General features: G+C 40.3%; 2 long non-coding RNA genes across 2 annotated transcripts in view; one reads left to right on the top strand and one right to left on the bottom strand.

The window, feature by feature from the left end:
• The window catches only part of LOC119713228 (uncharacterized), a 42,898-nt gene extending 26,518 nt beyond the window's left edge, over window positions 1-16,380 (top strand). Inside the window, exon 2 of the long non-coding RNA XR_011804200.1 lies at window positions 14,128-16,380. This is a non-coding gene — a long non-coding RNA (uncharacterized lncRNA). The remainder of the gene's footprint in view (window positions 1-14,127) is intronic.
• LOC119713229 (uncharacterized) lies at window positions 3,079-9,571 on the bottom strand. Its single transcript, XR_005260193.2, has 3 exons — window positions 8,427-9,571; window positions 6,945-7,036; window positions 3,079-5,150 (listed from the first exon to the last, which is right to left on the bottom strand). It is a non-coding gene; the product is annotated as an uncharacterized lncRNA (long non-coding RNA).
• Window positions 16,381-27,200: the final 10,820 nt, after the last annotated feature.

Genomic DNA, 27,200 nt, shown 5'->3' on the forward strand with positions numbered 1-27,200 from the left:
TGTTGCTTGTGTGGCCACCAGCTCCATGTGGGAGCAGTTGCCATTGAGTTGTGTGAACAAGTGAGCCCTTTTGCTTATCAGTTGCTACTGATTCCATCTGCTGTTCCAGAAGTTCACTCCTCAGCTAATCAGAAACCTCTGTGCATGACAGGTGACTTTTTCACTAAATCTTTTCTTTTTATTCAACTGTTTTCTTCCTTGCAAGTCAAATGTTCAGTTCCGTGGCTGATGGGCTTCTTGAAATTTCTAACATTCACTGTTTGTACAAATACTGCTGCGGGGGTGCAGAAACATGTCTTGGATGTCCAAGAGGGAAATTTAGGTAGAGGAAACATGGTCATGGCTATAAAATTAGTTTTGTGGCAAAAAGGGGAACCAGAATTTGACTCCTACAAAACTTTTTTTTTTACTGCATCTGTCTTCTCAGCTTAGGAATTATATGTGTGAATTAATCCAAATTAATAATGTACCACCAACAGACCTAAAATAAGATTTATTTACATTAAAAATGAGTAAAACTGAAACTTCTACCTATAACTGGGAATGTGTGACATTTTCCAGATTGTAGGTAAAAATTATCACATAAAGCAGTGACATTTTGTGCACTTTGCTTTTCTTGGTCTGGAAGGTCATTGAAGTGCCATGATCTCTGCTGGTATGAGATCTTTCAGAGTAAGAAATGAATTGGGAGAGCCTAAATGGTTTGTCCAAAACTACAGATCAAGCCTATAGAGAGGTCAGTGCATCTGTGATAAGGCTGCTGAAAGGACCCAGTTCACAGGTGGAATGAGGACTCTCTTCTTTGCAGGGAGTCGAGGTGAGGAAATTGGAAACTAGGCACTGATGGAAAAAAATAACTGCCAGGTTGGAGATAAGTGAATAAAAATACACTGCCAGAAAGCAAGGACAGCTGTGGTGCTACACCCAATGGCAACTGTGGAAAAACAAGGCTGTAAAATAAATATACACATGGGGAAAGGTTAGGCAGGCCCTGCTTTCCACCCTACTGTTACTGTAACCCATATAACACAACACCTTGTTTTCAGTTGTGAACACAAGAACAGAGAGCCATGTGGTGTTAGCTAATGGAAAGGATGGGTGGCAGTTCGGGTTGTTCAGAATTCACTGTGTTGGTCTGTCTGTCTCTGCAGATCTGTGATCCTCCCCTATAGGACAGAGGAACTATAACAAATACCACATGAGAAGTTTGCAATTAATCACAAAACTGTATTTCAGGGAATAAATCTGCCTCCAGTGATGAGAATTGGCTTCGTTTTGTAATGACTGCCTGTATAAATACCTAGCTGAAGAAGGGTTTTATAGATCTGTTTTCCTCCAGAGGTGCACAGGAGGCTTTCAACAACAGGATGAGAAGCTGTTGTGGTGGGGTGTGCAGCTGAGAGAAGGGCAGGGTGATGGTGTGGGCCACAGCTGAGATGAAAGGAGGGATGGTGCTGTGGTACTTCACTATAATCACAGACTACATGCAGCTGCTGAAGCAAAACAAAGTGGAAGTGTCCTGTCCCCCAGGACAGACATAACTGCTGTGGCTGCAGATACTGGAGAAAGGCTGAGAGCTCCTGGGCTGATTATGAAAGTAATCTTAGTGATACATCCATATTCATCACAGCACTAGAGATGGTAATATCTTCAGAAGGTGGTAATTTCAAATGCTTGAAATCACACTGAGACAACATTCTGTTTGAAAATGCTCATAGCTATTGGGTTGTTTGAAAATTCTTTCCTTAGAGAAATCCAGTCTGAATTTCAGTACTTTGTGGCTGTGAAAAGAGTTAATGCTGATATTAAGCTTGTTCTTTAGTTTGGGAATTAATGGTTTTCAAAAGGTTAAAATTATCTAAATGACTCCTCTTCTGTTATTTCACACATGGCTCTAAGACAGTTTTTGACTTTACCTTAATTGTATTACTCTACCTGCAGATTTATTTCTTCATTATTATATTTATACAAGCCCAACACCAGGCTTTAAATACATTACATTTTTGAGTACACTTATTCATAAGAACATACTGTATTTATCCTAACATGGCCATATCATCGTTCTATCAAAAATAGGTACAAATCAATTCTGCCTGCAGCCTTAATTAATGTAAGGAACTCAGCGTTCATTCTTCACTAATAGAAGTGTGTGGCATGAGACAAAGGTCGCTTGTCCCTGGAATAAAAATAGGAATCACTATAACTTCACAATTAGTTCCACCACCAAAAAATATTGGGGTTTTTGTGCTGTTCTAAATGGGAGCATTGTCAGATTTTCTATAAATGGACACAACATCAGAGGTCAGCAAGCCACAGTTCAGAAACTGGCACAGAAAAAGGTAGAAACAATACCAATGCTACTTTTGTAATTGTTTGAGGACTTTGGCTTCATGTGATGGGGAATTCTAAGCACAATCTAGGCAAGAAAGAAAGAGGCAATTGCTGAAAGCTTTCATTTCCACAGAAGATCTGCAAAACAGTTCTGGCCATGCTGTCTTCCGTTCATTCTGGTGACATCTGATAAAGTATTTGGCTCTTTTTCCTGAGGTTTGCAGGTCTAAATATTGGGAAATACTTCCAAAAATCAGTCACAAATATTCTAGGCACAAAAAAAAAGGCAGGAAAATTGCAAACAAGTCTAACTTCTGTATACCAGGATTCCTTCCCAGCAACAGGCTGGATGAGGGTCATTGCTCAAGTCTCCTTCAGTCACACAGGTTATTATTAGTGCACTGTTGGTGGTGCTATTTAAGAATTTCCAGTATACCAAATGGTAACTTCAGTTAGCATTGTCAGAAAAAATACAACCTATAAACTATTTTAGACTTAAGCACATCAACAGTTACTAATACAGTGCTTTACAAGGCTCAGTAAGTTATGGAGCTAAGCTCTCTGTTGGTAAAATAAAACCAAACAATATTTAGCCTGCAACTGTGCACATACAGCATATAAAAAGTTACTTAATTTTCCATAGGGAGAGGGAGCTTTTTATGCTGTAATTATCAGGTAGCAGTTGTTGTGCTTGCAGAAATGTACTTGCCAGTTTGACAAATGCATTTAATAAGATTTATTGTTCAACATCTGACAAAGACATGTTTGTCCCATTGTAATTTGATTATTTCATGCATACAAAAGCAAGCACTATATTCATAAAAAGTTGTGCTAAGTAGGCTGTAACAAGTGATGCTTATACAAAAGGCAAATATGTACGAAATGAAACAAGTAAAAATTAATACCTACACTTATGAGGATCACATAGGAAAATGACTAAGCAAATAAATATACAAAATGTCAGTGTCAGAATAAAAAGTCAAACAATAGAAAATGGCAGAGTGATGTTTCTTCAGAAACGAAGAAAATTAAGTGTCAATCTGTCTTGATTGTTGAACTGATTATATTATTGGACTTAACTGAATATTGACAATTCCAATTTCTCCTAAACTTTTTCAGATCTGCCTAATGACATACCAAGGGCTGTAGCCAGTGTCTTTGAGTCTGGTACTGAATCATATAGCTTACTGCAAAGTTTGTAGATGCCACAGGCAAGGCCTAATTAAGAGGTTGTAATCAAGCCATATCTGAGCCTTGACCCAACATTCACTGCAGTCTGTGATGATCCTTCTGTCAACCTCAAGCAGTGATCAGTCATCCACTTTACAGCAGCGACATATTGCACTCAAGCCACTCCTTTACTTAACTGTGCTCCTCCAGGGAAGATCTGATTCTGGTGGCTTTTTAGAATTTCCAGTATTCATGAAGAGCTATCAGGTTGTTAAAATTGTTTAGGATCACTCTGTACTGTACATGACATCTTGTAAGCTTAAAAACATTGCTGGCATTTCTTTTCCAGTAATCACTGGAGAGTGATTTGGACTAGGCTCTATCCCTGCCAGATTCAAAGTTGAGGAGCCTTACTGTTTTGGCAAAGAGTACAAACAATTTCCATTGTGCTGCTCAAGCAAAAAATATATATATAAAAGCTGTTGAATCTTGCACTTTTATGTGTCTTCATTTGGCAAAGGAAAATGTAATCATTAAACAAATATATTTACCTAGCAGGTCAATTCTGTATCTTAGCAAGTAAAAGCTATCGTTACTGCATGTCTGTCTCTTGAGTGCAAACTCTTAGAACAAAGAACAGAAAGCTAATGCTGCCAATTAGATTTTATAGCCTTTCAGTGTCTTCCAATACCTTTGAAAGGAATTTTTATTCTCTATAATGTACCTCTTCCTAATTTACCTTTGGAATCACCCTCCACTTTATTAAAGTAAAAGACCTTTTCATTCCATTATGATTAGTCTTGGGGCAAGTCGATGTGATTTATGGAAGGCAGATACAAGCTCATCCTACTTCTTGCTTCAGCCAAAAGCCACGTAGGCCTGTAGTTATCCGAGCCTGGGCTCAGCATTGTGTGCACAGCAGCTGCGTGCCGTACGTTTTGAAGATCCTGTTGTCTTGAAAGGCTAACAGGCTTGTCTCGCACCTCGGCAGAACATGAAGCAAAGCCTGATGTATTCCCAGTGAGTGGCTTCCAGGTTCAGTACCATCCTCTGTCAGGTTCTTATCTGTAAATGTCTTACAAGTTGTAAGGCTGTTTTTGATAAAGGTGTAGGGGGGATGATTAGGTTACTTATGTCCAGGTGTAAATAACAGCACAAAAGAACCAAGTGTGGGTGCTGTTAGTGTTGTGGATGCAGTTTTCCCACAAATCTTTCTTTTACAGCTCTTCCTTTTTAATGAGTTTCATATCCTACTAATCCACTTTCTCTCTTGTTTTATTACAAGCTGGAAGTGTCCAAATCTTTCCTCATCCGTATTCTGACTGTACAATATGTTGTATTTCCAGTCCAGTAAAACTTAGCATTTATGGCATTCCAAAAGCTGTTGCCCATTAGCAGTGTCTCAAGCTCCAGGGTGTTTTGCAACATAGCAGTCTAATGATTGAGGGGAAAACAACATAATCATGTGCTGACATTCCGAGTTATTTTATAAGCCACTTTTATCTCTGACACCCTTTTTCTCCCTGTCGTGTTAGTCTAAATCTGCTCCATCCACTGCTTCTTCATTCAAGTGTTTCTGCTGCTGAGCCCAGAGTTCCTCCTGTAGCTTCTTTGGAGATGAGATCTTCCATACTGTAGGGTACAACCCCCTCATACACCAAAAGAGAAGTGATTTTAGCTACTTATCAGCTACCAAGACTCCACACCAGAATTAACCTTACGCACATGTTTATTGTCAGGTTTAATTTAACATTAAGCTGTGTTTAGAGGTTTTCCTGCTTTGGACACTGCAAAAAATTTTGGTTTCCTCCCAAAGGTGTGGGTGGACAATGTGCCACAAATGCAGCCTCTTTGAAGGGGTTCAGTACAAACTGACTCCTTGTGGGTGTGTGGCTGAGCTTCCCTCAGATTTTTAAGTTCTGGTAGACTTAAAGGTTATGTACATTCTGTGTACGATGCCTCTCCACACCAGCCTGAGCAACTGACGGTGCCTCACAATTGGAATGTGAAGTTCTAAACTGGCCCAAGTTCCCTGGAAAACTTTAAAATTGTATTGTTTTCTGAGTAAACAGATGGTATTTTGTTGTAACTTGACAAAACTAGTCAAAAGGTTGCATTACTTGGGCTAGTTTTTACAGAAACATCCTAGATTTCCTTTTACTGAGCTGAGATTTGCCTGTGCACGTACAAATCAAGTAGTAATCTCTGAAATGAAATTATGACTTTTCCCATAATCCTCAGAGAAGAGGGGGAAAGTGTGAAACTGAAATCTAATAATGTGCTCCCTCTTACACAATACAAAATGAATAATGCAAAGTAATTTAGCAATGTTGCTGTTTCCTGCTTGATTTCTTTAATCCCTCTAAGAAAAATTAGGGAATCAAAAGTGATACTTACTTTCAACATGGAAAGTTTGAGGCAGTGGAAAATCATTCTTTTTTTTTTGTCAGTGATATTTATAATTTGCCAATTCACTGACATTTTCGGCAATTGCTATATATGCCAGTAAATACCAAACACCAAAACTTGGATGTAAGGCGTGAGGATAGGATAGTAAAATGATAGGGATTGTTTTATGCGTGAGCCAAGTCTGTTACCTTTAAACGAGATTGATCATTCTTAAGACAGATCAACCATTTCTGTGGGTAAAAGTTTTATAAAGACTATTGTCTTGTTAAACTATGGAAGAGGCAGAACTTGAACTCACTCTTGAAAGTATCTGTCCAAAACTGTACAGTTCTGTTTATGGTTATACACATGAGGCCAAACCACTGTGACTTCAAAAAGAATTTTCAGAAGAAAATAGAACTCTCGTTCATTCATTCCAGAAATTAAATTTAAAAATAATTAAGTAAATTGAAAAATAAGAAATTTCTGCATTGTTATATGTTCATAGTTTCCAGTGTTTAGATGTTAAAATTGTGGTCGTTTTTCTTGGTGGCTGACTAAAGAAAGAATAGAGAAAGGAAAAAGGTCCAAAGGGGATTTAATTAAAGTATTAAAAGTTATGAGGGGCACAGCTGTCTGATCACTTCATTGTCCCTCAGGGAACAGTCAAAGGGTCAAGATTAATGACAAATACATTTAAAGCATGTCAAAGGGAAAATATCATACATGTTTAAGCAGCCTTTGGAATTAACTGTTGCAGGAAGCCACATGACTATATGGTAGAGCTTGATTTTTTTTTTTAAGAACTGGATTATTTTATAAACAGTAATAGCTAGGAGGTAATATTTATATCTTGATGTTTGACAGCTCTAAACTGAGCTATGGTGCTGGTGCTGAAGTTTTACAGGCTCTTTGCACAAACAGAAGTGGGTATTGCTGTCCAAAACAGTAAAGCCCTACAAAAAGATAAGTCACAGAAATATAAACAAAATATAAGCGTACATAAATTAACTTAGAATTTGGGTCAGCAGATCATTCATCTTTTTAAAGAGTACCTGTTGAGATAGCAGTCTGAATCTTATATTCTGGGACACCGCTAAGTCTTCGTACCTGAAGGTACATGCAATAGGTCTTACAGATTGCTTGACTGCCACATATTTATAAAGAAAAAAGCAGAATATTAAAAGTTCTGGTCAAATACAACTTGTATTTCAGCAGTTCATTCCTATAGCAGTTGGGATGCATACCCTTCCCAATAGTCATTGAATATCTGGGGCCAATTTTGCCAGAATTAATTCCCACTGCTTCTGCATCAACACTTGCATATACCATTAATGAAGAGGCAACCTTCCTAAGATACCTGTAAGCAGTGAATAAAGTGTCACCTACTACATTATATTGACTCAAAATACAATATATTACTCCTAGCATTTATTCTGTAGTCTCATTTGGCTCCTGAAGAAAATCTGTCCATCTCTCCACTAGCCAGGCATTATGAGTCAGTCCCAGGTTTGCAAATGATTCACTTGTCTAGCCTTAATTTATTAATAGCATAGCAGTTGCAAGTTGGAGCGAAAACTGACAAAATGCAGGGAAACTTCTTTCCCCTCAGTCCTGCCCCCAGCCTGTCTCTGCAGAGGATCAGCCTTTGCTCAGCCCTCTTTTATTCCCATCTTTTTGGCCTCAGTCTTATTTTCAGAAGTCATATCACTTGACGTTTTCTCCTCTCTTCTCATGTTTGGCTATTGCTGTGATGAAGCCAGTGAGCTGGATCACAGCAGTAGTCATCCAGCTTCACTCCTCTATATGATGTTCCCACTGAAGATCACAAATTTCTTTTCCAGTAGCCACAGCTGTGCTCTCTGCTTACTGAGCATTAGAAGCACTGTGAGTGACTTAGTCTTTCTCCCCAGCTCTCTCTCCACTTCCTGGATGGGATGGACAAAGGAGGTGTCCATATTTTCCCTAGCCCTAATTAAGGCATGCATTGCACTACTGTCCTTCATATTTAGGATGAGATGCCCAAACACCTGTCCCTTCTACAAGGCAACTCAACAGCCATTATGTTACTTTGAGTCAATGAACTAGAAAAGTCACGTAATAAAACCTTCTTGCAGCTTATAAATACCAAACTACTACCTCCTTGTAGGTCTTCATGCTTTCTTTACTGTAAAGCTACAACAACCTTGAAAGAAAAAGGAGTTGTGCAAGTTCACATTAACTGAAGACCCAAATGCCTTTTATTAAAGTTGTTTCTTTTCTGTTTAATATTAGGAATGGGCAGGAAAATTTAAGCATTTAAATAAAGTAACCTTGCAAAATTCTAGCCAAACTGCAGTGGGCTTGTTTCAAGTGTATTGATGGTTTCTTCTTCAAGCATCCTGGCAAGCAACAGCTTCAAAATATTAGCAATTACATTTGAATCAGAGTTGGCTGAAAGTTTGCAAACATGAACAAAATCATTGCAAGCCACTGTTAGTGTGTATGCTATCGCCAGGTTGGAATGAAAGCTCAGTGCCAATGCATTTGAAGCTTACCTTAAATATTCTCAAAACTGCTGTCTGTGACCCTGGAAATTTGATGCAAGTTAAAGGCTGAGAGATACCATATGCTGGGCATGTATTCACTCCCTGACTCCTCAGACAAATGGAAGGTGGACAGAAGGAGACTGAATACAGCTTTCTCCCATCTCCATCAGACTATCTTTCAAGGGAGGATACAAGAGGAGAAGCTGAATTAATTGCAGCATGCCACGAACAGTTCTGGAAAGCATAGCAATGGAAAACAAAGGGCTAGTATGTCAGCTGCTGCAAATTAATAGGGACTCACTAAGCCAAAAGAGTTGTGCCATTTTAGCACCAGCTGGGGAAGGATCTGGCCCACTATCTTTCACTTACATGAGTTAAGAAACAGAGAGATTCAGTAACATGCCTCTCTGCTGAGTCAATAGAGTAAGAACCTTTCTTTCCATGTGCATTAGTTTTGCAGCTATGGCAACAGTGTATGCGTGAGGAAAGAGATGGCTTAAAATAGGCTCCTGCTCCTAGTTGGAAAGAGCTGACAAGCAAACACGTGTGGTCACCCGAGAGTAAAAAGGGAGGCAGGAGCTATTCTCAGTCTCCCTTCAGGTCATCGGCCTCCTGCTGAGGGAGGCTGGGCCCGGGAAGGTGGATGCGCGCGGGTGCAGCAGGGACTCTGCTGTGCCTCAGCACCTTCTCCAAGGCTCTGACGTTTCCTCCTCCTCCTTGTCCCTTCCCGCCATGCTGATTCATCTGCCAACAAGCTGAGATGTGTTCAGCAGCAAGAGGCTCGAGCCAGGCTGGGCGGCCGTGGAAGAAATTGTTTACGGCTGGTCTTGTCCACTGAAGTATTGTAAGGTCAAGGCAAACTCCTTAAAAACTCAAAGGCACAGCAAAATGCCTGCAGCAATGACTAGGTGCTATAGGATGTCCCTCTTCCAACTCTAGCTCTACTACACTGCAGAGAGAAGGAGAAGGCGAGGGAAGTGGAAAATAGTAGCTTTGGCTTGTAAACTATAACCTGTTTTGGTCTCTGTTAATTAATTTGGCATTGGCTGTATTGCATTCTATTATTAGTCTCTCTCTTCCCCGCTGCAACAAATTAGGGCTTTCACATCTGCCTAAAAATAAAATTTTCCTGTCTGCTGGCTAACAAGCAAAGCCAGAACGCAGCATATGTGTAATAAAGATGCACAGCTGTTCTGTCTGTGAACTCAGGAACGTGGAAGGGGGTGTTGTGTAAGGATAGCGTAGGTACCCGACTGCAAGAAAGAGTATTTCCCAGAAACTGTTGGAAATAAGGCATTGTAGAGAGACGGTTACAAAAGATGAAGCCAGAGGGAAGCATCTAGGAAGATTACCAGAACTTAAATGGAAAAATGTTAATTTGTTTTAGTTCTTTCTTTAAGCCAGCCCTGTAAGGTGACATTCTTGATTAAAGAGAACTGGGCACAAAGGACAGGGTATAATTCCCTGATATTTAATTCCCAGAATCCCCTAAGCTTCAGAGCGTTCACAGTTCTCGTTTCTTGCCTCTCCAGTCCAACAGCTTGTAACAGGCCTCGCACCAGAGCCATGACAGCTCTCCCTTTAATCCCATGGCACAACACCCGCTGCCACAGTGGAGGAGTGGGCACCGAGGCACCTGTCCCTGGGGTACACCCTGACCCCAGGCACAGCCCTCCTCTGTCTTAACCTGTAAGCTGAAGAAGAAAAGCGTGCCTTACCAGGGCTAGAAATGAGAGCAGCACCAAGGCCATAGCTTCTACATGTGTTGAATATCAAAGCGTTTCACAGTATTTTTTTTTACTCTAGGGAGCCCCTGTGTAAGACACTGCTCACCTACCTGAAAGCATCATAGAGCAAAAGCAGTAGGGTTGGTAGCACGTTTTAGTGTCTCAGCAGCCATGTGCTTAATAAGACTTTTGTCAGCTCCAAACTGTTGCTTTTGCTGCTTAAAGTGCTCTAAGCAAGGAGTGAGTGATATGTAATACAGTATATGCGTTTTCATTCTTTCCGTGGCTCAAATAGGCAGGCATCTTGGAGAGAGCAGGTTTGAGCTGGTCTAGCTTTTTATCGCCTGACACATTTAGATATGCTCTTTAGATAAGATTAGCTAATGAATTTTCTTTGACAGTGGTATTTACTCTATCTCTGCATTAGTTACATTTCTGTGATGTAGGATCCTTGCTTTGCTCTTTTTCATTCTGTCTGCATGATGTATTAATATTGAAGTCTGTTATGTAGACAGTAAGCGTGTTTTTTTTTTTCAGAAACTGGTTAAATGGAAACGATCTGTTTTACATTTGCATTTGGCCTCAAAGTGACAGCATAGAGTTGTTAAGTAGCAAAACAATGGGTTGCAAGGCATTTTTTGAGATAAAATAGTGGGGGGAAAAAGTCTGTTAATCAGATTAATATAAAATGTACTTACCATATTCATACAGATGTGTTAAGAAGAGAGACCGTAGTAATTAGTACATTTAATTTCTGATTTTACGTACAGGAAATAGTAACTGCTCAAGCTAGGGAACCTGACTCCAGGGTCATGCGGGGTATCCTGCCAAAGCTCTTTCCCCATCAACAAGATTTTCCTGGTACCTGAAGGATTTTCCTGAGAGGCGTCACTGGAGCCCAGACTCCTGATTACAAGCTACCAAGTCAAACTACCAGACCGTGCAAGAAAAAACAGAAATAACGCTCTTGTTTTTCTCCTTTTCTTGTGAATTACATGACATTTCACAGAAATGACTGCAAAAGTTTTTCCATTCAGTCCTTAACACTGGTTTGGTGACACACTTGGTAAGATTAGCAATTTTCCATGCATTATAAAAGAACTGTTTCTGAAGCTGACTAAACCTTTCCATTCAAAGACGCATTTTCAGGTTTTTTACAACTTTGCAAACCTTAAACCTTGGTTTAAGGATGATATTTTCTAGTCCAGGAATCCTCATCACGATTAGACACAGTCAAACACATTCAATTTTACATTAGCTGGACTGTCATCCATGGCTGTTTCTAGCTATTGTTGGCCCCATCGTTTAATCTTTTTCTATGCTCATTTTCCTGGCTTTATCTCACGACACACTTCCATGCATTTTAAAAGTGCACAAACAAGATAATGCTCATCAAAGAAGGAAAAATCCTGATTTTTTTAAAGTATTTGTGTTTTGCCTGTTGAAAATGAAACATTTAGAACAGTCCATATTTATAATCAAACAGACTTTGTAAGGAAGGATACATTTGAAAAATGTTTTTCTTTAAAAAAAAAAAATAAATAAATTTAAGTTCATTAAAATTTAATGTGCAAAATATGAAAAAGTTCCTGAAATCTGTTTTCATGCGCTAAATTGTATGTGCAAAAGCAGATCATTTTTCAACGAAGAAAAACATTTTGCCTGAAAAATATTGATCTGTGGTAATACCATGCATTGCCAAATACGCCTTGTCTTATCTCTCCTGACTTCCATGCCTTTATGATGATAGAAAAAGCAACAGCTTTCCCTGTTACTAATGAAGATCTAATTTTCAGAGCCAATGTCAATAGCACTCTATTGCTATTTTCCACCAAAAAAAAAAAAATCAGTACTTTATTTCATCTTGGTAAACACATGTATGAACAGAAGCAAGACTTTAAAGGCAAAACTGGACATCAACTTATTTCTGTTTTTAAGCTTCTTAACCTGCTATAGTTACTAAAACTCAGCAGTAGAGTAAAAAGATATCATGAAATGACTCGGTATTTGTAAGAGATTTCTGAAAGCTATTATTAACATCTATTAGTGCAGGATATCATGAACTACAACAGTGACTCATGCATGTTCCCTGAGCCCTGTGCAGTTTGTGTAGGAACATCCTTTCTCAGACACAGCTCCTGCTGAGAGAACAAGGAACAGGTGGTGATTCAGCACGGAAGAAAATCTGTGCAACCTTCTCTGTGCTGAATCAGAGAACCAGCCAAGAGCAAACCCCTGCATGCGATGACCAACGCTAGGGCTGGCAGCCTGCTGGGCTTAAACACGAGTCTGGCTTTGTAGTGCTGAGCAGCATAGGTCATTGATGATGGACTGAAACCTAGGGTCCTTTAGTCGGGTTGTCCTCTGTCCAAATGACTCAGCGATGAAGCTGGAAACCCTGCTTGGGGCTTGCAGAATGTGAGTGAATGCGTTGGGGAACAAGTCACGGATGGATAAGACAGTCTGGGACTTGCTTCTGGCCAAAGTATGGACACCAACGGTGCATCATCAGGCAGGAGCTCAGCACCACATGCAGAAGGATGGAAAAGTCACCGGGTGCTGGCATCTCCAGCAAGGAGAAGCATTTTGGATAGAGGAGTGAGTAGCAAAGCAGGGGTACAGTGGGCTGGCAGTTCCTGCAAGTCTGAGTCTTGCTGTCATCTCCACCAAATCGTGGGTTTTCATAGGCTTTCCAGATGAAGTGACACGTCAGCATGCACTCTGTGGTCCTTTGCCTCTGAGAAATGTATGTGGAAAAGACCTACATGGTTTGATAGAGATGGAAACTGGGAACTAAATCCAAACCCATTGAAAAACTCCCTTTGACTGCACTGCATTGTAGAGTCAAACTTTTTGGCAAGTTTGACAGCAAATGATAAAAAAGAACATGAGGCAATCTTTTTCTACGTCAATAAAAATTCTGTAGGGATCCATACAAGAGATGCAAGCATCTGTGAAATAATAGCATTCAAACAGCTTCAAAGCTAAAAGAGGGGAAAAAAAAAAAAAGCTTTAATAGAAAATCAGTGTTTTTCATGAAAAAAAAATAATGATAAGGGGTCTTGATTTCAGAGGTTAGATCTGTCTTTGTCAGTTAAAAGCTGCTCCGCTCCCACAAAACAACATCACTAGTGGGAAGAATTATACTGCCCGTTTGCCCTTTCTGACAGTTTTCTTAAAGATGGATTGGCCTGAGAACACAGCAGAGCACATGGACCTTGCTCTGCTCCGTTTGATGCTCTCTGTATCAAAACAAAGTGCTTGGTTCTCAAGCAAGACCACCTCATGTTGTCTCCATCATCACCTTGCTGTTATTCAAATACTTGGGCTGATTTATGTTTTCCAGTGTCTTTAGATAGTTGTTTCAGGCCCTGTTCCTAATTATTTTTTTAATGGGGGTATTGTCATGCTATAGATGTATTTGTTTAAATCCTGGCTGACTTTACAGGGACAGTTTTTTAAAGGAAGAAGAAAACGAAAATCAGAGAATGAAAATACATGCTAGCTTTTTTGGGATAGGTGCCAATCCAGTTTTAGCTGGCACAAGAGTGAACAATAACTGTGGGATTATCTGCTCCTTTTTTAACCCAAATAATCACCGTTTTTTATTGCGTGATATTTCACCTAGCTGCTCTGTAGTTCATAACCCCTCTCTGCCCAGCAGAAGAGAGCAGGTCTTGTCTTTACATTCAGGCACTGGCTTCGTCAGCTTGGTTCCTAGTGTAGACAGATGGAATTAAGGGTAAAAATGAAACCAAATCACTTGAAATTTCCACCCATAATTTACTCCAAAAGAGAGCTGTCTCTCCATATTGTCACTTTTATAATTTACTCTCCTTCTGTGAAATGAGTGAGTGGAGTTAGAATAGCAAGTATTTTCCTCAATATTATGAATTGTTACCTGTCAAATTTTTGCATTTAAACCAGTCTAACAAACAACGAGGAAGATGGTACCAAGCTCTTTTTTTTTTTTTTTTTTTTAGATCTTCCCATATTTTTTAATTATCCAGCATCCTGAGACTTCTGAAGAAGAACATTTAATTGGACATTTTCACAGGCAACAGAGTGAGGATCAAAATGGTGATTCCTGAAAATGGAGCTAAGGTTTATTACTGAGCATAAGAGAGGCGAGTAACTGAAGGTGGCTGACAGAGAAAGTCATGTTTTAATAAGGACAATTAGGGAAAACTCACATTTAAGTAAACAAGGATGATTCTTGGATATATTCTCAACCAAAGACAAATCATCAGCCTATTTCCCCAGGTAGCTGCTTTGATTAAATGACAGCAGCTGAGGACATTGCCTATAGCTTAGCTTAGGGCTGGGTGAAAAGTCAGGACCCGGGGATGGCTGGGTCTGGCAGTGCCCAGCACATCTCAGCACCTGCCTCTTCACCATGACTTTGAACAAGCAACCATGGCCTCCAGCACAGCCAGAGAACATGGGGAAAAAAAAAAAAGGAAGACAAAAAAAAAAACTCCTCAAACCTTGACCAAAACTGTTCAAGTTTACATTCTTTAACTTCTAATATTGGCACCGCTACTAATGCTTTCACTCTGAGAGTGCTGCATGCACAAAAAGAGAAAATAAAGGAAAAATGACAGATGGAAAAAGTGTGCTTTAGCCACAGCTGTTTCCTCCTTCCTTCAAAAAATGAATTAAGTGCCTTATAACCTAAGGGAGAAAAAATGATGGTTTTCTAAGTGAAATATGTCCTGTCAAAATGTCGGCTATAAAAATGCATATTACTCAGTAAGATAATCTCTCAGAATTATTGCTTAATGATTTAGGATTTGGGTTTTTCTTAACCAATCATTCTTAATATTTCCATTACAGAGAAAAAAAAAATAGTCATTGGTGACAGATTTTATGAAAAGAAAAAAAAAATGTAGAATAGAGTAAGGAAAACAGAGAAAAAAAAAAGAGGGATTTCGCTCACATGTGATGGTGTGCCTAGTGTAGATGGGAGGAAAAAACAATGTATAATCAACTGCTCTGTTAGTTGAGGAGGAGATTAGAGCACCTTCCCACCTGAATCTCTGAGTAGAAGTTTCTGGCTGAGATTCATCCTCCCTAATATCAGATACTTAGGTTTGTCTGTTAAGACAGAAAAAAGAGAGATGCAGTGAATTATTTGTGTTTTAGGCAGACTGAATGATTCTTCAGGGAAGTTAATTTCTTCCCAGCTACCTGAAACCCTAAAAAGACTGTTCTTAACACAAGTATTGCACCTTGGTCACAGCAATTAGGTGGGACAATTGCAATATCAAATGTTTTACAGAAAGGAGAAGAGATCTAACAGCAAATCTGGTTTTAAGCAACACCTGAGCTTCATCTACCCCATTGCCACTTCAGAAAGCATTCATGGGGAGGGCTTAAAGCTGCTTTATTGTACCTGGGGACAAGTAGTCAATACAACCCAAAGAATAACCATTACTTCAAGATCTGGTGAGGTTGTTATGGGATGCTCCACCTGAAGCTTTCTAAGTGACAGCATCTGTATTAAAGGCAAAAGAGTGGAAAGGACCCAGCTTCATACTAACAGTGATATAATGGCATTGGTCATCAGACAAATAAAACTATTTCAGTCTGAAAACTGAGTAGACTTAATATGGAAACCAGTAGGAAAGAATGGATGGAGACCTGGCTTTACATTTCCTCATGTCCCTGTTCCATAAATGTTCATATTTTAGCACACAAATGTCTCTATTTCCTTTTATAAGGTAACTCAAATGCATAAAGCCAAGCATATTTGGAAATGGTTGCCACACATGGGTCTAAAACAAAATTTAAATAGTCCTTTAAGAAATCTGCAACAGAAAAGTAATTTGGAATTGTAAACCATTGCTGCTTGGAATAGAAGACCCATGTCAAAACAAAATAATCTGCTTATCAATCTTTAATTGAGTTTTCGCATGAGACATGAGACATCAGGTATTAACAAAAATAGACAGGTTTGAAATAAGAAGCAGATGGTCACCCAACAGTTCTTGTCTTGGAAAATAAATGAGAGGAAAGAAAAGCAAATTGACTAGCACTGACGGTTTTATATACAGTAATCTGGTCAGAGATCTGGAAATAGTTGACAATTAATTGAAATAACACATTGCAAATTGTCACCGTATGATGAAAAATCTTCAGGGGGAAAAAAATGTTGTTTGGTCTGGAAATTTGGATTGTACTAAAGTCATTGTAAGGAAAAAATGTAACCCAACTCAACCCAAATTTCCACAGAATTTTCCCACCCAAAACATTTGCAGGGATTTTAAGTACAAGCTGGTATTTTGTGTTGGACTTTTTAACCATCAAGAGGTGAAGGTGTCCTTTATCTTGTGTGAAATGCTGACTCCTTCTTTTAAAAAAAATCTTTCTTCAAAGTCAAATAAAGCTGCCTGAGAACCTTAACCCTGTCTCCACCAAGCACCAGTATCTTACTATCCACTTCATGTGTACAAAAATAGTTTGTTCCAGTTCAAGTCTTAACCTCATGTCTCGTTCACATAGGACACTTATCAGAACATGGCATTCAGGCCAAACAAGCTCTTTTATAGAATATGTTCTGCTTTATCTCCCTCATAAATAACTCTATTCTGCACTGGAAAAGAAAAAGGAAAGAGGGGAGGGAAATGCCACCCACAATGAGGCATAAAAGTAAAAGAAAAACAAAACAACCTGAAATCTCCACGTTGCCTGATTTTAGCATGAATTCAAGTGAGAAGAACAAGTAAGTGAGGTTGGTTTTGGGAAGAAGCCTATGTGCATGGAATTCTGTTGTTGTTGCAATTCCTGCATTATCAGAAATTCCAAATCAGCAGAAGAATCAGTCACTGAGTTGCAGACTTCCTTTGCCTTTGTACATGCCCTGACAGCCAGGTTGTACAGCAGTGAAGTTGGTTTTGCTCCTCAGCCTGCAACGGCTCAAGCAGGGGGCATTTGTGCCTCCCACCCCAAGTCAGAGGGAAACAGCACAGAGGACGAGGGGGGATTAAAAAAGAAAAAACAACCTGGCTGCAAAACCTGATTCTTGTAGCCAAGTGGGAATTGAAAATATCTTCCTGTTACATTCTTTCCACATCTGCAAGGGCCATACTTAGATTTCATTAAAAAATATTTCTTCTTATCATGAACAGGTTCTGACACAAGCCAGGTATTTTTTAGTCCTAACACACTTTCTCTTTTAGCTGGTTAGACTTTTCCTGTGAGATCTTCTTGTTCTACAATTCCTTATGTTTGTAAAGGGGGCCTGCTGAGATGTGTGTCAGGAACTCTGGGGGAAGGTATAGTCCAAAGACAATGTCTAAATCATCCTTTTTTTTTAGGACAATGTGTGCTTACTAGCAGCAAAGAATAACTGTAAATGTGTAAATTAGGAGTGTGCAAATAGAGATTTGCACCATGTGTGTAAGGACCGTGAACAACCCAGGCAGACTGTGAGCTGCTGCTTTGCAGCAAGACTTCTCAGCTGTGTTTTCCTGGCTATTAGTTTCACTCTCCCTTTTCTTCCTGCAGCTAACTTCTATCTGCAGCTTTCAAAAAGCTTTCTAATTCATTTTGTCTTGGATAAGGGGGTTCTGTTAAACTGGGTTGTCAATGATATTCATTTTATTTCAGCAGATTTTTGCCCATGGTAGTCTTTCCTATAACATGAAGTCAATGGGAGTTTCACCACTGACTTTAGTAGAAGGAGAAAGCAGATATTTAATCTGCCTGTGCAGTATGTTTTGCCCTGAATAGATAAGGTGTTGAGGAAAAGAGAGAGGCAGCAATGATAACAATAAAAGGAATTAATTGCTTTTGCCAAGCTGTGAAGAGGAAACTGTTCTCTTACCTTCCTCTATCTTTCCTTAACCAATGAATACGTGTATATAATTTGCTCATGTTTGAGACTCAAACTGGTCCTTTAAATTGTGGAAGAAAAAGGAATGGCCTTGTTTGCTGTTGTTAATGTGAAAATGGAAGAGCTGCAAAGCTTAATGTAGCAATATGCTGTGACCTGATACACATAACATTTTCTCAAAAGTCTGTGTGTGACACAATGGCTATGATTAATCATTGCATTATTAAGCAGTGATTGTTTTGTTACTGGCAGGGGTGAAAGTGAAGAAAGAACCAGTGACCTTTCTTCTGAGCCCTCAGGTTGTGATGTGACCTCAAATCATGTTGGGGGAAGAAAGCTTCTAGAGGAAGAGGGAGCTTGTGAGGACCCCAGGCAGGGCACTGGGGAGAGCATGTGGGGTACTGGTGCTCATCACCACATCCCAAAAGAGGAGCTCGTTGTGGGGAGAGGGTACAAAGAATCCAGGGAATAGGGACTCTCTCCCAAGAGGTCATTAAATGGGATTGACTTATTTTGCCTAAGGAGAGAAGTCTGAGGGGAGATCTGACAGCTGCCTGTGAGTGCATCAAGGAGGCAAGCAGCAGGCAGAGGAAAGTTATTTAAGAGAAGAGACAATGTTGGCACGAGAAGAAATGGGTATAAATAGACAGACACTGGAAATCCCTTCCAGTAGAAATAGTGAGGACACATGAGGAAAAAAAAAAAAAGCCAATTTTTAAAATGAAAATCATGAAAATTGATTACACGCTTTCTGTGGCAGCTGGGACCTCTTGCACAGGAGGTCCATCCTCTGATTTTACAGAAGTAATTTTCCTTCTTCTGTGTTTAAATTTAAAGCTGGCATCAAATACAGTGGTGCCTCTGCACCATCCAAATACAGAGAGAGCGAGCTGGATACAGGACGTTGCTACCAAATATCTGTGACTTTAGATGCTCCCTCTGTGTGACGGAGTTGGATTCGGCATGTAGCACCAGAGCCCATCCAAGTGCAACCCAATCCAACTTCTGCTGCAATGCATTTCGCCAGCAGAAATGAGATACTTTCCTGAGTCTGAAATGTCTTCTGGTGTTGTGTGAGCTCATTAAAAAGTCGAGATTATTTTTGTCTTTCTAAGTAAAAGGAAAGATTTAGTGTGTTGATCTGATGACCTGATGTGTTTTCTGGACCCCGCAGAACTCCAGTCTTGGAACAAACGAAGATGAGCGCATCTATGGTTTTCACAATAGCATCTTTTCACTGTGGCACTGGTACAAATGTTGTAGCAGAAGAGGTTTGGAGCATTGGGCGGATTGCTCCAGACAGGCAGAAGTTTGAATGATCAGGAAAAACAGGATAGGAACAAGTTCCTTGCATGCATCTTTGCTGTTACCCTTGTCAGTAAGACTGGAGATGTCATAAAGTCTTCACTTGTTATTCCTTGAGTTAGATTTCTGACCTTAGGTTTTTGGAAAGTTTTTTTTTTTAAGTGTTGGTATTTTTTGTTTGTTGGTTGGTTTTGTTTTGTTTTGTTTTCCAGCCCAACTAATGAGCTGGAAATGCACTTTGAACTGTGCTCCTTTGTTTTCCCTTTAATTTTGGGGTGATTTGCAGTAAGCAGGCAACCCTCTCAAGGGGAGAGCTTGATCTGGTCCAGCAGATGCTTGTTCAGATTCTACAATGTAATGTCCAGTTTCTGCTTTGAAAACTGGTATCTTTTAATAAAGTTTTACATTTGTTTGTTGTGGGGTGTTTGCTTCCTGGTGTTAATGTCGTATGTGTAGTTAAATAAAAATCATCACAAGCTATTTCAAATGAAAGAACCCTATAAGCGGTCACTTTAATTCATTGTTTTTTCACACATGAAGTGTTTACTCTTTGCTTTTCTCCCTAGTATTAACTACTTCTACTGAAAGATCATATTTGCCTTGAGTTTTAAACTTCGGTTTCAAAAACTATTGAGCAAAACCTTTATTATGATGTTGCTAAAACAAATCTTAATATGTAAGATTGTCACTTGGCAACCATTTCTGAACAAAGGTCATACCCAGTTCAAGAGCATGGATGTTGGCAGTCACGAATGCAGCGGGTCTCGTATTTTCTCCTCTTGAGCAGTTGTGGCGGGAGGAGGAACAGTGACGTTTGTAGCTCAGCAGGAAATATCTGGCTAACCAGATGTACTGAGCGCTGCAGCAAAGATGACTTTTTCCAAACCTGCAAGGCTCCTTGTGCCATTTGTCCTTTTGCACCCCTTTCCGTGACTTCACGCTGCAGACATGAGCTCTTTGGTTTTCTCTTTGAGGATCTTCCTGGCCTGCAGGACCAGAACTCTATTTCTGCCTTGGGCTGATGAATTGCCCAAGTCCTTGCCTGTACTCCCCATCATTCTCTCTTTGCAAACAATTGCTGTCTCCTGCTTTACGCAGAAATGGTGCAGGGCAGCAGCAGCCTCATTTTTTCCTCTGAAAATCTTTCTACCATCAGGTCTGGATCTCCTATTCAGTATCCTTGATACAGCAGCAATACAAACAAACAGTCGTTTGTAATAACCAACCCCAATTCTCCTGCATGTGATGAAAGACTCTTGTATTAGAGACAGGTCTCTGAACTTCAGTTCTGACGTTAGAATTTAAAATATTCTTGAATTGAGAAAACGCATAAACTCTTATTTTTACTTTTAATATAAAAGAGATGCTCCCTGAATTAGTCATATCTGATACCCTGCTGTCCTATGAGTGTCCCTGGTGTCTCTGTGTCTTTTATCAAGGGCATAGACTTTTTTTCTTTTGCTGTATCTCCACCGGATTTAGTACACATTTTATCTTATTGCTGTTACTTCATTTATATTTTTCCAAGTTTAGGGGAAGTCATCCAGCCAAAAAAATAAAAATGAAACAAACTGGTAGACTATTGTTTTCTGAACGTTTGTTGGGAAAATTAGAAGCTCTATACAGAGGCTTAATGCTATTGATTTTTTTTTTATTTTTATTTCTTTTGTTATCTCCACTCCCTGCAAAGGCGTTACAGATTGACGTTTGCTTAGAAAAGGATACTGCTAAGAAAATATTGGACGAGTGGGTGGCGAAAGCAATAAGCTGCAGGTCCCAGGGCAGAGCCTAGCAACAATGGGCTGACTTTGAGCCAGAAAGATTAGCAGAAGGTTTCAAGGCATCGTGACCTCAACAGCCATTTAAAAGCAGCTGCCGTCTTGGAGTGGAATCGAACTGGGTTTTGCGGAGCACTTTTCTGCTCAGTGCTGAACAAATGCTGAGTCTTTGTTACAGCTAGCCAAAGCGGGAAGCTGGAAAATTAGACTCAGATGGCTTTGGGGATTCCGCGGGCTGTTGTGGCTGGACTGGACCTTGTTCTGCCCTGTTCCAGGTCACTTTCTCTATGCATATTGTGAATTCTGTGTTTAAAGTACATCCTCCTGCCTGTTAAAGAAAAGGTACATTTGTGTGAGCAATTGGAGCACTCACCAGCAGATCTCAGAGCCCTCTCTAGGGCTGGTGTTGGTGTAGCAGGGCTGGTGAGGACTTTCTCCCAAATTCACCTGCTTCAAAGCATTACTGGTCCTAAACATTTATTTTGAGGTCCTGAGCACTGCACCCCGTAGCACAGGAGGGATATGGCAATCAGGAAGGCATTTTGACTAAAGGACTTGTGTTTAATTACCAAAACAAGTGACAGAAAAATGGGTGACTCTACCTACGTCTTCATAATAAAATGGCATGTTATTCATGGATTTGAAATCAGGGTAAAATATGATAATGAGGTCATTACCAAAAACTTGGCTTTGACATAAACACTAGGAATCTATTTAAAATAAATTAAAACACCATTATAATATTTCTTTCCTTGTGTTTGAATTGAATTTCAGTCCGTGGCCACGAAGCTCACAACTTAAATGTTGTTTCCAAAAATTTCATGGAAAATGAATTTTAAACCACATGCTTTTCCAAGTGGTGGCAAAAGACTGAGTTTGGGGAAGATGCCTTCCCCTGTCCTCACCAGAGGGGAGAGCAGAATTCCCTCAGCAAAAGCTCCTCCCAAGCAGCCCCCACAGCTGCGCAGCAGTTGCTATGGCAAAGCAGTTTCATTGCAGTTTTTAAAGCAAGATGCTGGGTTGTACCTGACTCAGATGGCAGTGAAGACTGTGGCTTTAACAGCGCCACTCTCTTTAATGCTGTTGCATGGAAGTCATCCTCCCAGTTTCAGCGATGTCTGGGTTTAAGAAGCAAGGGCTTTTGAAAAGCTGGGTGGATGTACTGCAGAAAACTGCAAAGGGCTGTTCATTGGAGCCTGGGAGGTCCTAGGAGCATCACGAGTATCCAGACATTGGCAGCAGAGCTGCTAAGAGAACTATGGTTTAAGGCAGGCTAAATAATGCCTCTGTCCCCTTTTGATTACTTTACATCTATGTCGAGCTCAAAGCCTCTCTTGTTGCATTTCTCCCAAAGGCTGACAGATCTCATTATTTAAACAAAATCCATCCACCCACCCACCTTGGGCATGCCTGCCAAATGGCAGGTGGAGAGAGAGGCCTGCCAAGGACTATTGACATCTATACAAGAAACCAAACAACCAAAAACACGTGAAACATCTCTCCAAAGTGCAGCTGCAAAAAGTATTTTTGCTAGGAGCAGTTGTAGCTCTTAATGACTGCTGAGCCCTGTGCACTTTTAACTCACGTAATCCTTTTTCCTACAACAGCACCATCTTGGAAGAATCAGCCAGGGACTGTGAACATATTTTCCTAGGACTTGCATTCTTGCCATGCATTAATGATACCAATGGAAATGCATGGGGAGTGGGAATACAAATACCGCTACCTTACAGTTCAGATACTCCAGAGGAAGGTTTCCATAGGGATCCAAACATTTGGACACTTACCAGGAGCTGAAATTAGCTTAGGATTTTCAGAAGAGCCCCTGGGGGTTAGATGGTTTGGGGGACTTAATTATTTTAGGTCCTTTGAAAATCCCAACCTTAAAAAGGAAAAGCAAGGCTCCATGCACTCACGTACCAGCAAGGCCTGAACTCATCCCACCCAGCTTTAGACAGCTATTGGAGGTGACTACGTAAGGGAACAATTACTTCTCCAGACAGGGAATGGAAGGACGCAGATGCTTCCCCCAAATACTTTTTTTTTTTTTTTCTAGGAGGCAAAGCAAGGCCTAAAAATGCAATTTTCAGGACTCAAGTAGCAGCTTCCAAAAAGCCATGGTGGTACATCAGCTTTCAGATGTCTGTTGTAGCTGATTGCTGATAAAGTTTTATGAGTTTGCTGACTGAGTAGATTGGCCCAAAATATGTAAAAAAAAAAAAAAAAAAAAAAAAAAAAAAAAGTATTATAAATAACAATCAGGGAAAATCATCTAGATGAGGCAAAAAACAGTGAGACAAGTGGCCTCTATATTCTCCTTTCAGTGCTGGGACTGGCATTTAAAAGCAGGCTGCAGTTACACAGGGCAGTGCACGAGTTGGTGGGACTGCTCCCACCTTCCACCCTTGCCCTGAACACAAATAACACACCGTGGCTGGCACTGGCATGGGTTCATTGAGAAGGTGAAGGGACCACATCCCCCTTTGGACAGCTGCTCACTGAGGGTCCTCACCTGGTAAGGAGGAAAACACTATCTTATTCCAAAAACACCATGCATTGGATCCAATTCTGGCTGCAACTTAGAGGCAGAATATAAATAAAATTAATTTCAATTTTTAAAAAGTTATTTCTTTTCCCGTTTTTTTTCCTCCCTATTTAGATCTGAAATTTGGCTTTGACCAAACAGTCAATTATAGAAAGAAGTCAAAGCTGTGAAATGAATGTGCACACAGGGCTGGCAAGAATTTCAGGCTGAGTTTTACGTCAAAAGTGGTGCAAAAAGACTTATCACGAAACCATTCTGATTTCATGTCTGCATCCGCAGCCAAGGCATAGTCTCCACTAATATCCCGTCTGTAAAGTGCAAAGGCACCACAAACACAGTTAAGAACTCCACTGCTTCGTCTGCCAAAGATCCTAATATCTCTCCTAAGCTGATTCATTCAACACTTGCTTAATGAAAAGTTTTTCAGTTTTCCTTTTTATTGTCCTTGAGAAACGATGCCAGGTTTCTCTCCAGCCAATTTCATCAGAGATGACTTGTGGAAAGGGATAAAATTTCCTAAAGGCATTACATGCAGCCTCAGGTTCAGTTGTGATAAATTTCTCCAGCATAAAACAATCAGAGGAGCCTAGGACTGGAACAAAAGATTATTGCAGTATTTCAAGGAGATATATAGTTTATATATATTTGATATATACATATCTTTAAAAAACACCTGTGAAACCTGCAAACAGGTGTGGGGTGGGGGGGGGGGAGAGCTTATTTCTAGTTGCCAAGGCAGAGCAAATCAGCCATTTTATTATTTCACCCTATTGAACTGGTCTGTTCCCACCTGTTCACAACTCCACACAGTTAAGGAGAGTCCTCCAGCCTCTGCCTATCCCTCCAGAAGTCACTCATCTACCTCCCCTTGAGGGAATGTCTGGGTATCTTGGCTTTATTTAAGATGGACGAAGAAGGGCTTTAGGGTGTGCTTTGGAAGTGACACCTGCCTCTTGCAGGAGGTAAAGGTGTAGCACATTACAATCCATTTCTAAGAGCTCTGGGAAATGGATCTAGGAGATGGGCCTTTCTCCTTATCTTTGCAGATACAAAAAGGTTCAAATGGATTTTGGACAATGGCAGGAGCTTCTCACACTCAACAGCATGTTTCTCCTGTCCTGGTATTGCAGTACTCCTCTGGTGTTAATGCCAGAGCACTTCCAGCAATGGTCTGGTGCTGACCAGAGCTCAAACACACACTGCTTGGTGGTTTAAGGAAAGAAGCCAGCACCACATTCATCTTCTCACTTGTGTGGATCTGGTAGTTGGTGGTCGGTTGTTGCTGCACTTTAAGCTTGTCCTGGTCCTCAGCTCTCACTGAGGAGGTGTGGTGTCATTTCATGGAATTCATGTGCTGCAAGGCTCTGCTGTGGTGTGTAACTCTGCTCTGGGTTGCCTGGGTACTGCTCAGAAGTGATATTGGTGCAGTCAAGGCACTGGTCTGTGGTGAAGCCAAGACAAAACCAATAGGGGTGCTGTTGTGATTGCTCAATTTTGTGTTTCACAGTGATCGAACAATTCACCTGAAAAAGGCTGTAAGCTCTGATCCAGGATGAAATCCTAACATCTCCTGTAGCTTTCTGCTCTTGGCTTCCTAGTTCTGTATCTTCTCGTTAGACACAGAAATGTAAAGCACCTTGCAGAAATACATGTGTGTACACGCACATGTATATATATTTATATATGTGTGTGTGCGCTCAGTAGTCAGCTAGAGGGATGGATGGAAAATGTCTGCAGTTCAAGGGTTAAAGGGCAGCTGATGCTGTATGGAAAACTTCTCAAATATCCTATTTATAACAGTTCTGTCAGAGGTCAGATTTTTCTGTGTTTTACTTCCCTGAGGGTATTTTTATGCAGAAGGATATTTTGTCAGTTTACACCTGCTGATTAGATGACCTCATAGGAGGTTTTTGGAGGTTTAGGGCCATTTAGGATTCCTCTATTTGGGGGGTCAGGGGCTGCCTATTCCTCTGTGCTCACCTACTAGAGACTGTTTTGAGTATTTGTAAAACAGAGTGCAATAGCTAATATTAGCTAGGGACCACTTATCTCTCTGAGAATTTTTTTAATCTGTAAAAATTTCTACATGTGGTTTCTGCACGTGCCTGTTGTTAGGTTCTAAAATGTTGCCGTAAGGTCATTCCCTCCTTACCTATGTCCCCACCCACTTACCCTTCAATGTCCTTCTCTAATAGCAGGAATGGCAGAAATTCATCCATCTGGTGCTGTAACAGTGCACTTGGACTATGGACTCTGAAACAAGCTGAGCTTGAGTAATTACTTGCCTGAGAAAGACCAGCATTTTTCATAAGTACAAGGAAAAGTTCCACAAAATTCTGCTGCAGAAAGCTTGTGTCATAGCATGGAAACCAGTAGCCATGTGTTATCTTCCTGCCTGAATGTTGAGAGAATTCACTGGATCCATTCTGTTTAACAGAAATGTTGCTTTACTAGGAAAAACCAGACAGGATCCTTCATCTAAGACACATGCTAAGTGTGGAGAAAGAGCGGATAATCTGTAGATAATCCAAGTGTTTGAAGTGTCACCTTCTGTAGAAAAGGCTCCTGCTGCTGTTTTCTAAAGGTCTAGCTGACTGCAGCCTCAACCACTGCATGTGCTTGGGCCATGGTGGGCGAGTGTGGCACCCGCTGCATGGCCAGGGCAGTGAAAGCTGTGCTGCAGCCTGAGCCCAGCTTTGGCTTTTGGTTTTGGGTTGGTTTTCCCATTTCAATTTGTGTAGCATTAGAGCCTTTTGTTCTCATATGAAATCTGATCAAAGTGGGATTTGAACAATTGCTGTAGTGAGTCTGGCTTTGTAAAATCTTGCAGACAGAATTATTCCATTTGACTTCTTTTCTGGGGTTTGTTTTCTTTTTTTTTTTTTTTTCTTTTTTTTTCTCTCCCTTCTGAGGAACAGGAAAAAGCAAAATTATAAAATGGTGCTATCTTTATTTAACTCCAAATTAAGATTCCTTTGAAATACATCAAGCAAAATGAAGAGTATAATGATCCATTTTTAATTGAAAGTACAGAATTTCTGAACAATTAAGACACCCAATTGCCTTTTATTTCAGTTGAAAAGCAGCTCTTGAATCAGGCTTAGCTGAGTCCATGATTAATTCAGGAGGCTTTTGGGAGCCTTGAGTGCGCCTAAGATGCTTTCCCAATTCACTCTGCGGGCATTTGCGTAGCTCTACTTGCTAGGGCGTGCAATTTGTGCAGAGTTTGCATTTTTTCTCTTCTCCAGCTTTCCTTTGAACATTCCTTCCTTGTGATCACTCTGACACATTCTGTCCTTTGGCTTAGCTAATGGCACTAACCAATAAAATCTAGTTGTCATAGAGGTGTTTTGTTCCCTCTGCCCCGCCATGCTTTGCTGACATTTTCATGCATTAGCATTTTATTGAGGTATCCAGGAACACTGATTTGGCTAAGATAAGAGCTCATGTGGCTGAAACTCAGGAGAAAAGTCATACAGAAAAAAGTTGTTCAGGTTGAGAGGTTGGCAAATGATAGGGAACCAGGGACAGAGAAATCCTTGTAGAACTTCTCAGGGATTCTTTGTCTTATTTGAAACCCGTGAGTCTGTT

Source organism: Anas platyrhynchos, chromosome 19 (assembly GCF_047663525.1).
Source record: "Anas platyrhynchos isolate ZD024472 breed Pekin duck chromosome 19, IASCAAS_PekinDuck_T2T, whole genome shotgun sequence".
Classification (NCBI taxonomy): domain Eukaryota; kingdom Metazoa; phylum Chordata; class Aves; order Anseriformes; family Anatidae; genus Anas; species Anas platyrhynchos.